We start from the raw sequence: 6,590 nt of genomic DNA on the forward strand, positions 1-6,590 counted from the left end.
TGTGACATTGTACAGGTTCTACCCAGGGCAGGTAGGGGAGCACTCAGATCTGACGGCCAGCAGATCATTAACTGTAGTGGTGGTAAGTCAGCTGCCATTTTGTGCACTGAAGCTGTAGCTTTGGGACTTCAGGGGACAATAGTGAACTGAGCATGTGCTTAGCTCATAAGAACTCGCTGAGGTCAAGCAGGAAAGCAATACCAACTGTGGCATCGTTCAGATAAAAATAAGTCCATGTGGCACCCAGACCTGACATTCAACAAGTTCCAACAAGATCAGCACCACTGACAATCTAACTAGATAAGACACCTAGTGTCTCTCTAATCCTGGGACCTGCTCCAAACGGAGTGGGAGAAAGGTTGCAGAGACAATGGTGCACCCTCAGCACTGTATCACAGGAGGTGGAGAGCAGTGACCCAGGAGCTGGGGCTGTGGAGACCACAGTGGAAATCTGACATAAGAACCCAGACCTGGAACTCGCTGGAGATTGTGGCACAAGGGGCTGCAAGCAAAAAGTTGTGTACCAACTGCAATAAGTAAAATCCAACTATAGACCCGTGGGTCACACAGCTTAGAAACTTCTCCCAAGAAGAAGACTCTGCTAACAAGAAGTGCAATGATCAAGAGCAAAAGAAGAGACAGAGGCACAATGTTACTGAAAACTCCCCTGCAAAGGAGCAAAACCCTATGCCAACCTTAGAGTTAACTGAGGAAGACATCAAGAAAATGGAGCACACAGAATTCATAACATGCATTTTAAAGATTCTGATCAAAAATGAGAGCTCATGCAAGAGTTCAAAGAATTTAAGGAAGCAATAAAGCAAATCAAGGCTGATACATTATAAAATAAGAAGATAGTAGAGCAAATTAAAAGTACAATGGAGAGTCTCCAAAACAGAATGAACCAAGCAGAAGAAAGAATCTTAGGATTGGAAGATATCTCCTGTCATCAGGGGGAAGCAAACAAAAAGCTGGAAGCAGAGCTGGATCAGGCCAAAAATATACTGAAGAATTGAAAGATACTAGTAAGAGGCCAAATATAAGTGTTATGGGAGTCCCAGAAGGTGCAGAAATAGAAGCTGAGTTTACAAACATATTTAATGAATTAATAAAGGGAAATTTCCCTAATCTGGAGAAAGAATTGGGAAACAAGATGCAGGAGATCCACAGAACTCCCAACAGGCTTGATCAAAAGCGATCTTCACCATGACATATGATAATCAAGCTCTCTTCAACTGAACATAAAAAAAAGATCCTGAAATGTGTATGTGAAAAAAATCAATTGACATATAAAGGAATGCCAATTAAATTCACAGGAGATCTCTCACAGGAAACTCTTAGGAAAGAAGAGAATGGAGGGACATATTCCAAATTCTAAAAGAAAAAAAAATGTCGGTCTAGGATAACATAGCCAGCAAAGCTTTCTTTTGTCTTTGAAAATGAAATAAAATTCTTCCATAGTAAAGAAAAGTTCAAAGAATTTGCCTCTTTCAAGCCTGCCCTACAAATGTTACTTCAAGATCTTCTCTTGACAATTAAGAGGAATAGCACCTACCAAAACCAAAGGCAAATGGGAAGAACATCCCAGTCAAATGACAACAGAAGACTAAGCCAATGAACAACCCATTCTTAAAATGACAGGACCAAGTACCATCCATACATATTAAACCATGAATGTAAATGGCTGAAGCTAAATCAAATGTCATAGATTAGTAGGCTGGATTTAAAAGCAAAACCCATCTGTTTATTGTCTGGAGGAGACACACTTCACAAACAAAAATTATTGGAAACTATATCTCATAGCGTTGTTGGTTTTCTGTTAACTTCATCTCTTAAAAACACTTTCTTCTAAATAAATCATTCAATGACTCATAGATCATGCAGTGGCATTATTTTCTTCAAGAAGGTTCTTGATTTTCATTTCCTCAGCTACACGGTAGTCATTTAATAACATGTTGTTTAACTTCATGGTGTTGTTAATTTCTTTTTTCTCCCTGATGCTGATTTTGTTTGGTGGCTTTTCATTTAAGGGGATGTATAGTATCTGTGTAATGGAGACTGTCATATCTAGTAACATGTCAGTTAACTCCATGGCATTGTAGATTTCTATTTATCTTTCTATTGTTGATTTTGTATCATGACTCTTCATTTAAAGGTATGTATAGTAGCTGTGAAATGGAGACTAACATCCAAATGTGAGGATGTAGTGCAGTATGCATTTCTGTTTCCAGACAAAGATGGACTTATATTGGAACTGTTTACTATATCCTGACAACAGAATGCTGGACTCTCTGCCATTGTCCATGCCCGCAATGATGAACATATGACTGAGTATGAAGAACTATATGTTAGTAATGATATAGTGGAACTAGATGGGTGGAGGGAATTGGGGAGGGGATAAGGGAATATGGAAGTGTATCATAAAATGATATTAATAATAATAAAATGTAAAAAAAAGGAAATTGTAAAAAAAACAACAACAACAACAGCAACAACAAAAACCAATCAAAGGTCAAAAGCAGTGGATATTAGAATGAGATTTCATTTCAGCTGGCTGAGAATGCAAAACTGTGTTTACAATGAATTCTATTAACATGAACACTCTGATAAAAGCACTGCAAATTCAGTGACATGTGGAATGATACCAAGTTTCTTGAAATATGTCTAACTGAAGAATGCAGTAGCAATTTCAGACTGTGAAAATCAAATATTCCTCAAATCTAGTAAATCTTATACTCCTAATAATGCAAAAAGCATATACTGGAAATACAATCTCTCTAGGAAAAAAAATTAGTATTTTCTAATGGAATATGACTTTTCTTCAGATTCGGGGATTTTCTGTATGCCCATTTTTGACAGATTTCTTTATTTGAAAATCACAGAGACAGAGAGAGAAGTTAGAAAAGTGGGTTGGATAAAGTAGCCTAAGGGAGAAACTTCTCACCTTGCATGCCACAGGATCCCATAGAGGCTCAGATTCATGTCTCAGCTAACCCACTTCCTATACAGCTTCCTGCCTGTAGCCTGGGAAAGTGGTAGAGGACAGTCCAAAGCCTTGGAACGCTGAACTCATGTCAAAAATGCAGAAGAATCTCCTGGCTTCTGAGTTCTGATCAGCTCAGCTCCATCCATTGCAGCTACATTTGCAATGAACCAGCAAATCAAGACTATTTCTCTCTGTATCCCCTTCTCTTGTATACTTGCCTTTCCAATAAAAAAATAAATCTTTTTATATGATTTCTTTCTCATTTTTATTTTTGATGATGTTTAAATAGATCTTCAAGGTGGGAAGATTCAAGGTTCAGGAAAAAGAGGGTGTGATTTTTGTTTCCAAATTTTCTATTTCTTCTTCCTGTATAATCCTTTAAAAAGTTTAGGACATAGGAAGACTACAAGATCTAAAAGCCACAATATTAAATTCATTAAGTAGTTTCTCTGGTCACATGGAATTAAGTAAGAAATCATTTAAAACATTAAATTTAATGCCTGGCATGGTAGCTTAGCAGGTAAAGGAGACCCAAAAGATGTTCCTTCCTTTACTGGGATCCTGTACTGGCACCAGTTCATATCCTAGCTGTTCACTTCCCTTCTAGCTCATGATTTGTTGCCTGGAAAAGCAGTAGAGAGTGGCCCAATACCTTAGGAACCTGTATCTGCATGAGAAACCTGGAAGAAGCTCTTAGCTCTAGCTCCAAACTGGCCAGCTCTGGCAGCTCCACTCACTGCACCCATCTGAGGTGTGAACCAGGCATACAAGAAGTTTCTCTTTGTTTCTCTGACTTTCCAATCAAAACAAGTTAGAAAGTAAATTTAACGAACTGTATCTTAACAATGACTTTATAAGTCAATTTGTAGTCATCAAAATTTAACTACTATTTACACATTACAGTGTATTCAGTGTGGGCTGGTTTTAGGAATTGCTTCACCAACATTAATGGGTGGGAGAACAGAGAAACCTTCCATCTCCTTAGAATGTGTGAGGAAGATGTGAAGTATATCCTATCAAGAACACAACAGGTATCACATAGACAACAGACTTGAATCAGCGTCAGACATTATTAAAACTATAAAGACATACAGGAGGAATTAAGAGCGATCCTCACAACCTCTTAACAGGAAGTCATATGCACAGAGCAGGGCGGGACCCCAGAGTAGCACTGGTGGACTGGAGGAGGCTTATATCCCAACCCTGGAAACTTCCAGATCCTCACCAAGGACTAGCAGTATGGGCAACAAAGACTACATTCCAACTGACAAGAAGACCAGGCTGAACTGGACTGCCTTCAGAGGTCATCCACTCCCGTTTGGATCTACCACATGGGATAGAAGAATCCCAAATCCTTCCTTGTAGCATCCAAGGTCCTCGGAACAACAGCCAGGAGCCCTGAGCAGTCCTCAGAAGCAGAACAGTAAGCTTCTTTCAGGACCAGGGAGAGGAGCTTTCTCTGGTACTTACTTAGCTCCAACTTTGGTCCACTCTTTCCTGCAATGACCATCAGGGTCTCTCCAGAGCCCCTCCCCTTCCCCCAGGGAAAAAAAAGGGGTAGAGAACAATAAGGAAAGCTTAGAACCAGACAGGAAATGGTCAGTGTGGACTCACATATTAATTACTAGATAGGACACAAAGATTAGTTACTCCTCACTAAGGTATTGAAGATTTCTCTGCACACCCCTCCTAAAACTGTTCTGCACCTAAACTGTTGACACATGCCTTGTTAGAGTTATAAGCCAGTTAAGACTACCCTAAAGTCTGCCAAGTTCAGTAAAAATTATGCTTCAACACTATAAACTGCTTAATACTAAAATGAAAACAGACATGAGACAGCTGAATAGTCCCCGATTAAGGATGTAGTTAAGAACTCGCATTTTTTAACATATTGGTTACTCAATACCAAGTCAATTAACTCCATAATGTTGTAAATAGTTGCTGATGTTATGTTGGAGCTTTTAATTGGTCTGGATGATATCCTGCAGCTCAGCCTTCAGACCAGAGATGGTCTACCCTAGAAACTGTTGATGTATCTGGACAATAAGATGCTGAACTCTATGCTTTGCATATGCCTGCAATGAAAGAATCTTGACTGGATTTGAAGTGTAATATTGCAACAAGGTGGAGGAATCCACCATGGGGGGAAAGGGCATGGGGAGGGGTTGGGGGAATCCTAGAGCCTATGCAACTGTGTCACAAAATGAATGCAATTAATAAATATATACACATATATATTTTGTGTATATATTTTATACGTGTATATATATATAGAGAGAGAATGGATGTTGAAAATGTTATTAAGGTCAATGGTTGGTAGAGTTACAGGACAATCTCTAATTTATTTACCAGTTGCAAATTAAACAGTAATTCTGTATTACAATATAAATATGATTGTCAAATGCTATCTGGTGGGTGTGGCTAATAACCTGCCTGCCAATGACCTGAGGCATAGCTTCTAGCTGTGCATGCAGAACACGACCTGTGGAATGATTGCAGGGTCTAAAGGGATAGACATTCCTTCCAGTCAATTACAGTATCATTGTTTGGTGGGAGGACTGCTGGGGACTGCTCCTCTGCTCTCTGCTTTCCTAGTCCATAGGAGTTGTATTCACTTTACAACAAATGGACATGTCCCCAGTGGTTCTTGCAGCCAAAGAACCCTGATGCTTGAGCACCTCGTTGGTCTCAGTGCCTGTTCGCAGGAGACTCAAAAGCAGTACAGATTCCAAGATGCACAAAGAAAAGGACTACAAAGATATTTCTACAAAGATAACCAAAAGGTGAATTAGCACAAGAACATTCTCAGCATGGTTTATCATTAAGAGAATGGAAATGGCAACCACAACGAGATACCACTTTAAATGCATTGCAATGTATTTCATAAAAAAGGGTTCACAAAGAGAAACTGAAAATAGGCATTATTGATTTAAGTGTAAAATGATGAAACTAATATAAGAAATGGCCCTAAAGTACTGCCTATGTTGTTAACATTCTCACAAACTTTGGAACCAGTAAAGGATATCCCATTGAAGAAACAGGGAACAGTGTTTTCATGGCCTGCCTTTGTTTCCTTTTAAAGCTGTTAGTATTTCTGAACTGAACTGTGGCAAGGTGGGCCGAGCTTCCCATATTTGCACAGTTCATGTCTTGAGTTTTCCACTTTCAATTCAGTTTCCTGCTTTTGCCCCAGGAAAGCAAGAGCGGATGGCTCAAGTATCTGCACACCTCCTACACATGTAGGAGACCCAAAGAGGCTCCTGACTTTAGGTTGGCATAGCTCTTGCCATTGCAGCCCAGTGGGGAGTAAAATTACAGATGGACAATCTCTTTCTCACTCTCCCAACTTTTCTCTGCAACTTTCCATTTCAAATAAAAACCAAAGAGAATGCAACAAAGGCTTAACCCTGTATTTCAGCAAATAAAGACACTAGCATTCCATAAGGATATTGGCTAACATGTTCTATGCTCCACTTCAGATCCAATTCCCTGCTAACAGGCTTGGAAAGGAAGTGGAGGATTTCTCAAGCACTTGGGTTCCTGTAATCAAATTGGAGACCTTGATAAGACTCCTGACTCATGGCTTCAGACTTGCTCACCTCTG

Source organism: Ochotona curzoniae, unplaced genomic scaffold, assembly GCF_017591425.1.
Source record: "Ochotona curzoniae isolate NIBS_2020 unplaced genomic scaffold, NIBS_Ocur_1.0 scaffold_4701, whole genome shotgun sequence".
In the NCBI taxonomy this organism is placed as follows: domain Eukaryota; kingdom Metazoa; phylum Chordata; class Mammalia; order Lagomorpha; family Ochotonidae; genus Ochotona; species Ochotona curzoniae.